Below are 12,705 nucleotides of genomic sequence, written 5' to 3'. Positions count from 1 at the left end.
GAAAACAAATGTTTTTTTTAAAAAAAGACAAAGACCATCAGGGTATATTTTGTTTTTGAAATTAAGTATAAGTATTTAATATAGTGACATTTTGTGTGAAGGAAATATTATTAATCTTATACAGTTATAATGTTTCGTGTAATCTTTATTGACAGAATTATATTGACATAATTGTTAGTTTAATTGACTACTTAAATATCTTAAACTTGTTATTGTTCATTGAAAAATATTTTCTTTAGTGTTCATGTTATATATGAAATATTGTTTGTTTTTAATGAATCTACACAATTTGTTTTTTTTTTAAGAGTATAAACTATACTCTTTATTTACTTCTTGTACATGTAAGTTAATATGTAAGACTTACACCTTTAAAGGCACACAACTTGTTTTTTTTGTGAGGACACAAAATTTTTAAAAGGAGGGGGTAATGCAGGGATCAGGTGATCTAATAATTCACCTGCTTACTTTATTCTTTAATTGAGTATTTTTATGTGCAAACTCCGTATAATTTATGGTTTTAAAAGTGGGTGGGGTATTGTTTACATTATTTTTAATCTCAGTGATAAAGCTTTTACCGTTCAATATAAAGTTCAAGATTGAATTACCTTCTAGCGGTAAAACTTTATCCACATTTTTGTATGTCTGTTTATAATTGTCATCTACTGTTAACGTCAATTTCTAAAGATATTGGATAATTTGGCTGATAGTGAGTTACCGGCATGTTTACAACATTTATGTGTACCTGTTACGTTTATGTCTATTACGTCATTGATTTATGCGTTCTACGTCATTGATTTCTCGTGGGCGTTTTTCTTATTGGTAAACATTGGTTTTTTGACAGTTGACAGACGATGTTTTACAGATTATGTCATATCTTAGGTAATTGCTTTTATTATGTAATATTTTGTATATCCTGTTTAATTGAACTTGAAAGATAATCTTTGAATATGTTTGTATGTATTTCTGCAGAATTCTGCTGAATTCTGTCACTGTTATTTATGACATCACACTTTCTGCCAAATTCTGCAATTCTAGCGGAATTCTTCTAGTATAAATAGAGATGTTTTCGAATATGAAGTCAGATTAGATTCAGATGAGATTGGGAGATTAGATTCAGATGAGATTGGGATAAGATTAGATTCAGATGAGATTGGGATAAGATTGAGATTTAGATGAGATTAGATTCAGATGAGATTGAGATTAGATTCAGATGAGATTGGGATAAGATTGAGATTTAGATGAGATTAGATTCAGATGAGATTGAGATTAGATTCAGATGAGATTGAGATTAGATTCAGATGAGATTGAGATAAGATGAGATGAGATTGAGATAAGATTAGATTGAGATAGAAGTTGACTCTGAGAATTCAGAGATAAAAGTTAGTTCTGATAATTCAGTAATAAATAAGTTGATTATTGGGGTGGAAAAATAGAATAAGATAACATTGATACATTGTAAATGAATATCAGAACATAAAATAGAAAGATAATTTAACAGAGATAATAATTGAGAATAGAATCTAATAGAAATTGTGTAAAGAAGAGATATAGTTTATAAATGACTAGATCTATTATTGATAGATGTTAAAGACATAATTATTTTTATATATGATATTTGTTCTAACTGTTCAATAAATATTCTTACATTTTAAAAGTTTAAACAAAGACTTTTTCTATTTATATCCATTTATTTAAAGATTGTTTTAACCCCAAACAGTGTTGCGACTTATACGCTACCAAAGTAAAAGTTTAAAATATGAAAGTCGCCACAATATATGGTATATGTATATTATAGCTCTTACCTTAATTTCAGTATTTCCATTTAAAAAGGAAAATGAAGACCGTGCATTCCCCATATTAATATATTCACGTCGGCGTTTAATTTCCAATTGTATTTCTTTAAAAACAAATTTATCAAATGAAATACGTATTACGATGATTGGTTAAAGTGTATGTTTGTAGAGCCATTGTCAAAAATACAAGACTTCTGTCACGAGAGTAGATCAAATATGAAATCGTAGTAACTTAAAACTATTGTTTGACTCGTTATACGAAAATCGAAATAGAATACCTTTTAGTTATGAGGCCTGAGATGGGTTACCGATAATACACATCATTTTGTTTGATAAAGTGAAGTCCCTGTGCATAATGTTTTATCTATTATAATTATACAATGTTGTTATATCCGTCCTTTTTTATTTCGTTTACTCGTTGAAGAGACCATTTTCCAGAGGTAAATATATATGTCATTCAGGAAATAAAGCGTGGATTAAACCCGGTACCGTTATCTTAATACATTTACATGCAATGATGTGCTTTTATGCATGAAATGTTACTCATTTAAGCAACTGTTTGTGTGATATAGTAATAATGGACATAATTTTGATATTTAAACAAGTTTTAATCGTATTGTCCACTTATCTGAACACGGGTGGTATTATTGGGGAAAAAACCTTTTACAGGCCTCATATGACAGTATTCAGTACGGAAACCCAAATATCTAATGTATAGACAACATAGCCAACACGCAGGTGAAAGTGATTTAAAACTTATTTAAATCTTCTGCCGAACTGACAGATAGTATCTAGTTCAGGTATCTGTGTAAGGACTAGATTCGCTTATGCATGAAATATGCATAATATTCTGTATTTTATAAAACTTCAAATTTTCAAGAAATGAAACAATTTTCAACATCTTTAGCTTGTAAATAAAAAACAGTAAAGATAATACGTCTGCTTCGTGCAATAAAATGCGCTTGAAGTAAGGGCTAAAACCCGTTTTCCGATATTTTGTATCAGTTTTCGACGATTAATTGAAAAATTTGAATGGGGCACAGGTCTCGACCAAAAAGCAAAATACGTCATTGTCATTCTGGGTATTTATAATTTACAAAAACATAATAATTTAAGTCGAGGCCTGTGCCCTTTACGAAAATTTATATTTTCCTGCAAAAGCAAATCGAATGCATAGAACATCAAAGAGTTTAGCTGTATTTTTATAAATTAGATTCCTCTATTACTTTTTTTGCGGTCAATCATTGAGAGCGAAAGCAATAATCATTAGTCAAATAAAATTTGTCTTCTTTTCTGTCTGTTTTTTGTTAACTTATTGAATGAAAAGTGAAAATCCAGCGGATGATGACAACGACGACGACAACAACAACAAATCCATTGTTTACACTTTACCTAGTAAATAACGCTGACAAATAACGTTTGTTTGTTTATTTTGTGAGGATTTATTCTCGGATCTAGGAATGTATTCCAGTCCAGATATGACTTTGTGATAACCGTGATAGGGAGTTTCCAAGTAAGTTAGTATAGTTTTATCCATGAAATTGTCAAAACAAGTGTTTCGTCTGCATAATTTAAAGTCGAACATTATCCAAGTAGAGCTCAGTATTAAATAGAGTTAGAATATATGTGAAGGTAATGTTTATATTTATCAGGCAATTGCCAGAATAACAAATTGAAATCTGCGTCGAACGAGATAGAATATCTCATTTAAAGCATCCCATCCGTTATTCTGGTTCCCGGCATCTAACAAGTATTAGCGTAGCGAAAGGGGAAGGAACTCCAGACTACCCATCCGTTTACGTATCGACTTTAAGTAGTAAATGTAAAACATTTTAAATACAGATGTGGCGATGCCTGGATCGGGTCCAAAGTTTTATGCCTGTGCAGTGTGCAAGAAAAGAACTAAACCAAAAGAAAGAAGACACATAAGCATACCTATAAGAAAATATCTTCAAAAACGGTTATTTGTTGATGTTAAAGACAATGAAATGATTTGTAACAAATGTAGACATAAATACTATGCATTAGAATCATCATCTTTTACAAGAAAAGACAGCAACCCAGCAAACATTACATATAGGACCGATGCCGGCCCGATATCATCTTCAATGTCGGTCCGATATCGGCATCCGAATTCGGCTCGACATCGGATGTGCAACCCGGCTCAAAGTCGGGCCGAGATCGGATGCCGATATCGGGTACCGACTTACAGCCGATTTTTTACCTTCATTCATAATAAGCTTTTTTATTTCTTACAGCATATTGGTTTGCTTTCCTTAACATATAACAGAACATATATTTATTTTGCAATACCTTTTATTACATCAGCAAAATTAAAAATTCATATACATAATATATTTTATAATTTACACATACATACTTCAATGTTTAAAAACCATGTATGTTTAACTTACGATTTTTCCTTGCTAACACACATAAAAATTTAAACATTAATCTTTACATGTTTCCTATAAAGATCAGTCAAAATTAAATTGTTTTAACAAAAATACTTAAGTCATGTGACTGGCAAATACAACCTTGCTATATTCATACTACTTTTTGTTTAGATAAAATAAGCTCAATGGCATTTTTCTTACTTGTTCCTTTGCTTTTTTACATCCTGTAGACTTAAAATCTGTCTAGAAAGTGTCAAGCTGTTATCTCTGATATATTTAGTAACTGTATTTTAGATTTTGCACATTGATTCATACTCCAGAAACATTCGACAGTTGATAATATATTCATTCTAAAGTCCTTAATCGATATTGTCCAGTCAGGCAGACGAAAACTTTTTTGTTGTTTTGTAGACTTTAAGCAAGAATAGGACTATGGCAAAAATTAAGACAAGAAAATATTAATGGAAAATGCTTTAACGTTATAAAAAGTTTGTATGAAAATATTAAGTCTCGAGTAAGCACAAATGAAGGAAGCACCCCCTTTTTCGATTGTTTAATTGGGGTACGACACGGGGAAAATTTATCGCCATTTTTATTTTCTATATTTTTGAATGACTTGGAATACTTTTTACAAAGCAACGATATTAACGGAGGTTCAAGATACAATTATTGAAGGCGTACATGTCTATCTTAAACTTTTTATTTTCCTTTATGCCGACGATACAGTGATCTTCAGTGAAAATGAAATTGATCTTCAAAAGGCTTTAGATCAGTTTAAATTATATTGTGATAAGTGGAAATTAAATATTAATGTAAATAAAACCAAAGTTATGATATTTAGTAAAGGGCGTCCAAAAATAAATAATGTTTTTAAAATTGGGCAACATGTCTTGGAAATTGTAAATGAATATAAATATTTAGGGATATATTTCAATAAAAGTGGTTCGTTTTATAAATCTAAAATACAAATAGCTGAACAAGCTAATAAAGCACTATTTGCATTACTGAGGAAAATTAAAACTTTGGCTTTACCATTTGACCTACAAATTGAATTATTTGAAAAAAACTATCAAGCCTATTTTTACTGTACGGAAGCGAAAATTTGGGGATATGGAAATGTTAATGTTTTAGAGAGAATTCAGCTGAAAATTTCTCAAATATATATTTAAATTTAAATAGTCAACCCGTCTTATATGATATATGGTGAAACAGGTGTCCTACACTCAGTGTGCATATCAAACACAGAGTAATTACATTTTGGGCAAGACTTATTGAAAATATCAATAGTGATGAACCAACAAAATTATCTTCAAAGGTATATATTTTCTTACGTAAATTACATATAGATAATAAAGTTAAATCACTGTGGATAGAAAATGTAAAACAATATTTATGTGAAACTGTTTTTTCTGGGATTTGGTACATAGAAAGTTTAAGCAATAGTAAGTGGTTGATAAAAACAACATTTCAAAAGTTAAAAGATATTTACTCGCAAAATTGGCGTTCTGAACTAAATTACACTTCTGATACAAACGTTTACAAATACATGTATATTCAAAAGCTATTACATAGATAAACTACCAAGCAAATTAGCTAAGAAAATATTACTATACTAGTTTTGACGAGAAATCATCGCTTTCCAATTGAAAAAGGACGATGGCAGAATATACCTATTCAAGACCGTAAATGTAATATTTGTAACGATATTGGCGATGAATTTCATTATCTTTTTGTATGTCCAGAATTTGAAAATGATAGAAAAATATACATAGATAATTTTTACATAAATAAGCAAAGTATGTTTAAATTTGTATGCCTGGTCACATCGGAAAATACAAAAAAACTAAAGAATCTTAGTATTTTTTGTATGAAAATAATGCAACATTTTATTAGAACTTGATGTGTTTTACTAGACAATTTTAAATCATGTCTTAAATTACTATATGCGAAAGATAAGTTATGACCTTTTTTCTTTTTGTGTGTCTTTGATGATTGAATTTTGTAATAATTATTCTTTTCACTTACATATATATACCCAGCTCAATTTTATAGCTTAAATAAATATGAATGTGTTAGGCTCTGTTCTTGGAAATCTCAATAGCCGTTTTCTACTACATTATGTTATGTGATTCTATGTATGTATGTATGCATTTATGTATGTCACAATTTGCTTATGTTTCCCGCTATTGTGCGACTTTTGCATATATTGAAAATAAAATCTGAAAAATCTGAAATCAGTTATTACGAGTTTGAGTAAAACTTTAAAAAAATAGCTGACTTTTTTCACATTACCATGTTGAATAGTTAAACAGCATTTTGTAATTTGTACATGAGTTAATAATGTCAAGTGTCAATTGTGGTTCCTCCAGGAGTCCCGATATATATGAACTTCTTCAATTGTTTAGTTTTCTACAGTTCTTTATTTCCACCATGTCTTGATCATTTGCCAGATGAGCTATTTCCTGCTATTGAATTTCAGCTCGGTGACTGTTGCCCTCTTTTTCATCACTACATTCTGGAGCAAAAATTGAAAAGAAACCTTATAAGTATATGTGTGTGTGTATAGATACAAGTTACAAGCTACAAATATTGTCTTGATCTATATTTAACACATGTATAAAAAGAATATATATTAATAATTTAATTAAACAGTTTTTTTAAACATTTAGCTCTATGTTAATAAATCAGTAAAAAAACAATGAAACTCTACATAATAACTCTAAAAGCGTAAGCTGAATAATTATTTTTTCGTTTTCGTAGAATTTTTTGTCTACTTACTCATGCTTAGTGTTGCCTAGGACTCTGTATTGTATCAATTGGTCATCTTTAGCTTCTAAAATGACATTTTCTTTCTCCAAAACCAGCTATTTCAGTTGTCAGCACTCTGATTCAGATATGTTTGTCATGTCACAGACAGATGATTTACCTACAATTAATCATTCATGTTTCAAACATTATACTATATATAAGAAAATATATCAACATAATAATATATTCACATTTTTATTACTAAAGGACTTTGTTCAGAAAAGTGTCCTTTCAAAAGGCAAGCAGGCACTATCCATTTCTTTTAAAGTAATCAACATTTCATTATTTCTGATTAAAACTTTCATTTGACATCTCTATCATAATTATAACTTATTAAAAATAAAAAGAAAATAATAATTTGATGTTTATTCTCTCTCAGCCGCTAAATTTCAGGCAACAATTTAAAAACAGTCGCGAAAATGTATTACAAACTAATTTTCGGCGAGATAATTATGAAATTCCCAAACCTACGTTCAAAATATCAATGACGCCGAATACTACAACAATGAATTTATTCAAAAGCATAAGTAATTTATAAATTTACCAGTAGTATTTGAGAAAAAATCCACTTTTTTTAGTTTTGGCGCAACCTTCTTCTGATGGCAGGTACCGGTCTCCCTAATTACCGACAAGAACCATCAGGAACCGACAAGAACCGACAAGAAGTAAAAATGGGAAAATACGAATTAATTTCACTTTTTCATCATTTAATTATAACAATTCCTAATATTTTTTACATAAAAAACATAATAAACTCGTTCTGAACCATGTTTATAGGCAAATATCTATACCGACAAGAAGTCAGTCTCAGTTTCTCACCGTCAAGAACTCGGCCATCTTCGTAACATTGATATTACATTAAGAATTTGTGTATAAGTGTAAAATCATAATTTATTTTTATTAAGATTATGTTGTATTATAAATAATAATTATTATGTTAAATGTATTCTAATTCAATTAAGAATATCATCATTAATGAATGACCTTATGAGAATATTCGCGGATACCGACAAGAAAGTTTCATTATTGCTTATAATGGCGTAGGTTTTTAAATGTCTTCAAATAATTTATTGTCAGCCTATATTTAATAAATAATATTAAAACATTTCGTTGTCATTGATTACAAAATATCCTGCATTTAGGCAATATTTCTGTACCGACAAGAAATGTGTTCATGTCTACCGACAAGAAATGTTTTCATGCCTACAGTACCGACAAGAAATAGTATCATGCTTCATGGTCATGTTTTCCTTAAAGAGACATTATGTACAGGCAAGCTATAACATATTTAATGAAAGTGATCAGTTATAGTTGTGTAAAATAATAGTATTTCATAACTGTATCAAAATATATTTCATATAAAGTTTTACATACCTGCCATTTAAATTATCCAATTATAATCCATTTACAATTTCCCCCTGACGAGGTGAACGATTATTTGTTAAATGTCAAACTTCCAACCATTGAAACGCTCTACATTTCGGATTTTTTGAAAAATATCAACCCGTAACAAGAGCTATTCTTTCGTGCAAAATAAACGACTCTTGGTGGATTTCTTAAATCTGTGTATCGATATTTTTTCGAAAGTAGCGGAGCCAAAGGACAAGAGATGGAGCGAAAGATCGGTTGTTGGGCGCAAGGCGATAATAAGTTGGTGTAAAGAGCGTAGTCTACGAATTTCTATAAATAAAATATTTCAAAGTTAAAATAGACGTACTTAAATGTGAAGCTGAAGAAATATGATAATATATTAATTTATTTCTACTATAACTAGGTCTATCAAGGATTTCTTAAATCTGTGTATCGATATTTTTTCGAAAGTAGCGGAGCCAAAGGACAAGAGATGGAGCGAAAGATCGGTTGTTGGGCGCAAGGCGATAATAAGTTGGTGTAAAGAGCGTAGTCTACGAATTTCTATAAATAAAATATTTCAAAGTTAAAATAGACGTACTAAAATGTGAAGCTGAAGAAATATGATAATATATTAATTTATTTCTACTATAACTAGGTCTATCAATTATTAATAATTTTAGTCCATACACCGACTGAGCACTGCCTTTTTATTTATAGATACTCATGTTATAGATGCTATAGATATGTGAACAAACAAAATTTTACATATATTTCTTTCAACTTATTTTTATTTCTTTAACCAACTTTTGTACTAACAATATACAATATTTGATTATATAAGTAAACAGTTCTATTTACACTTTGAGAGTAAAACGGTAAACTAAACAACAATGCTATTGGGATCCTACATATTACCGGACAAAATATGAAGTTTTTCATCTGCAACTTTTATTTAAAATAATAAAATGAATGGAATTTTACCCAAATAATTTTGGGTTCTTATTGCACGTAAACATTCCTTTATCAAACATGAAATTAAACATATGACCGTAGAAATGTGTCTTTAACCATTACTTCATGAGCATTTTGTGAAAAATGGCTGTTTTCATTGAATAGTCTCCCGTTACAAGTTCAAATTGCTATTAAACCATAAAAACTGCTTCAATACTAATTAAACTTAGTACAAATGTTGACTGGATCATTGCCTTTGTAACAACATGCCCAGGCTTAAAATTCCTGTTACCATGGCAACGAGGAAACATCTCAAAATTGCCAAAAATCACTATTTTGCATTGATTTTTTCCATCAAAATTGATTTCAAAGTGCTGCAACTTCTCAATGGATCCAGATAGAGTCAAATGCTTTTCAGCGTTAGTTACACGTTACCTTATGATCGAGCTGGGGTCATCTTTAGCCCCTCACAAGTCCAAAGTTTTCTTGGCGATGAGGGGAACTACCGCCACCCTTCAAACCCCCAAAATAGAAGGGGGCACATCCCCCTTCTGGTAACCCCCTGATATATCTTTTGGTTGGGGGCCGCGCCGAAAAAAGTGGTCACTTTTTAAACAACATTTCTCAAACAAAAACAAGTGTTTGGGGCCTAAATAAGGCATTTTTTCACCATTTCAGACAACAAAAAAGGGGGGGGGGGTTAAAAGGGCGTTAAAAGGCATGATATCGGGTAATGGGTTAAAGTAGGGCTTTATAAGAGGAAAAAATTGTGTTAACAACTCAATTTACCGGACATTGACTTTCAAACAATTTGGTAGTTGCGAATTGAAATTAATCTTTAAACAATCAGCAAGGAAACTACGACTATTGAATGGCAAGGTAAAGATATTTGAAAAACCCAGTTTGTCACTAAAAATAGACACGGCAGCCATGCCTGATATTAAGAGGCCAATATATAGGGTGTTAGTGAAATTAACACTATTAACTCAATTAACGTATTGATTCTTCATGATCCTTAAACGTATGAAACATTTTATTTATCATTATTCATTATTATTTAATTTTGATATTCAAATGGAATTCTGTTCTTTGGCATACAATTTCCTTTTGGTAATCATGCAGTATGTTACAAAAAGCCATAAAATCTATTTTATTTACATGTCATGTAGAGTTTCGTCCCATGGGCGTAACACATTTCCTCATATGTTTTTAATTTGCGCTTCTTTGTAAAAAACAACATGAACGAGATACTGTTTACACTAAATTTAAAATTACTTTTTATCATTGAAATATGTTACGATTGTCTCTTGAAGTAACGTTGAAAAGAATTAAATTTAAAGTAAAACCAGTCTAAAAAAACATTAAGGATCTCCATATTCGGGCCTGCGCAGAGCAGGTTATTCCCTCATGAAATAATTAGTAAACAAAAGGGCATGTTAGTGAAAAAAGAACTGAATCAAAAATATTTACCCGAGAGTGGTATTGTTGTTATTTACTTTGAAATAGAAAGTGTGTGTACAATTCAAACTGTATGCTCTTTGAATCGAAGCAAAAAATAAAGCACTGTTCAGCAGTAATAGCTTATGTCCGGTAAACTGATTGTCCGGTAAACATGTAGGATCCTAGTAAATAAGTAAATAAGTATCTTGAAACATAACTGAAACACGCCTATATCCTTTTTGCCCCCCCCCCCTTTTTCCCTGTGCCCCTGTGCTTTGTGAGCCTTTTAAACAGTCAATTATCTTTTTCTTAGTTTTTTTTGTCTGTTTTTATCATTTCTTATGTTTCATTTTATAATTAGTGATTGCCCTGTCTGTGCTCCGCATTGCGCCCTGTTCTGTTTTTGTTTGAGGGCCTCCTGGGTTCATTGCCACCGGTTCTTGTTGCTTGGTCACGTTCATTGAACGCCGCCTTTTCTTGTTGATCTTGTTTATCATATGTCATATCCTTAGAACGACTGACTTTTGTCAACCATTTTCATAGATATTCCCCACCTTACAAAAGTATTTCTTTTCATGAAAACGTGGCTTATTTGTGTTTGATCTGTTAGAGCTATTATTATAGAAAGTCATAGCAAAATGAACTCGGTATATAGTAGTGATCCATTTAATGTGCCCCGTGATTTGCATAATTTTGTCACTGTTCTGCACCTTGAATATCTAACTTTTCGAAAAACATAACATTTTGGCGAGAACAATCGCGTTACACGTACTTGTTCGGAAACATGTGTTCGCAGTATAGCTGAAAATATTCGATTTTGTCGAATATGCACGGACACACGTTTTTAAATGTACATAACCGTGTCAAAAATCATGATTGCATAAGTGGCACATTGTATTTCGCCATGCATATGATTTAAAAATCGGGCCTCATCCAAATTTGGAACATAAATAATAGAATCTATACGGCAGCCACCGGTGACACCTTCGCGATTACATTTATTACTCTATAGTCGTTGAAAGGATATCACGCTTTATTAGTTGTATTAAAAAGGTAAGTATATCTCGGTCAGAACACTTGGTCATTTCTAACTTTTATAGCTTTTAAATATAAAAAAAATATAACATACGCTCCTCCAAATACGAAATTTAATATCGACTTGCGCTCATCATCGAACTATTCTCTCCATCTCTTGCCCTTTGGCTCCACTACTTTCGAAAAACATCGATTTACAAATTTAAGAAATCCTCAGGAGTAATTTATGTTGCAGGAAGTACATGTTCTTATTACGGGTTGATATTTTTCTAATACAAAAAAAATCCGAAAGGTATGGCATTTTAATGGTGGGAAAGTTCAATACTCTACAAATCGTCGTTCACTTCGTCAGGGAAAAAAGTTCTCCCGAGTTTATTATTATTTCTTTTTGTAACAGCTTAGATCATTGGAAGCCTAAAACAATCCTACACGGAACTACATTTTCCGTTTTTCGAAAAAATACAACTTAAATGAATGATAAGACTAAAACATAAACAATACTTACAAATCAACCTTCCGCTCTATCTCGAAAATGCCGTTCGCTCGTTTTACCGTACAACACAATTTTGAAGTGAAGCGGCAGTTTGCCGGGCTTGATATCGCGCTATGGAGCACTTTTACAACGTCAAATGCGTCAAATGAACGTCAAGTCCTCACAAAATAACGCCCATGTTATGATATCGGCCGACTTATTGCTAGTATATTTGTTTGTGCCAATCCAAAACGAAACTATACATTACAGATCGTACAAGCTGAATTCTGTGCTTTTCCCACTTCATTTTTTCGGGAAAATGTCAAACTTCTTTGCATAATGTTTTTGTTTAGTTTCCACCGGAATGGGAAAATTAGTGCTGCAGATATCAACGTCTTGCGTTTAATTCTGGTCGTAGCAATAATAATGGACAGAAACAAATCGCATTTTGTGCCGT

At 31.1% G+C, this 12,705-nt stretch overlaps 1 long non-coding RNA gene across 1 annotated transcript; it reads right to left on the bottom strand.

Annotated features, from left to right (window-relative positions):
• Positions 1–6,445: 6,445 nt before the first annotated feature.
• Positions 6,446–7,605, bottom strand: LOC132744999 (uncharacterized). Its single transcript, XR_009627776.1, has 3 exons — positions 7,542–7,605; positions 6,968–7,115; positions 6,446–6,704 (listed from the first exon to the last, which is right to left on the bottom strand). It is a non-coding gene; the product is annotated as an uncharacterized LOC132744999 (long non-coding RNA).
• Between the last annotated feature and the right edge of the window lie 5,100 nt (positions 7,606–12,705).

Source organism: Ruditapes philippinarum, unplaced genomic scaffold, assembly GCF_026571515.1.
Source record: "Ruditapes philippinarum isolate M1 unplaced genomic scaffold, ASM2657151v2 ctg2973_1_1_1_1, whole genome shotgun sequence".
NCBI lineage: Eukaryota > Metazoa > Mollusca > Bivalvia > Venerida > Veneridae > Ruditapes > Ruditapes philippinarum.
This window is presented reverse-complemented; position numbering and strand designations above follow the sequence as displayed.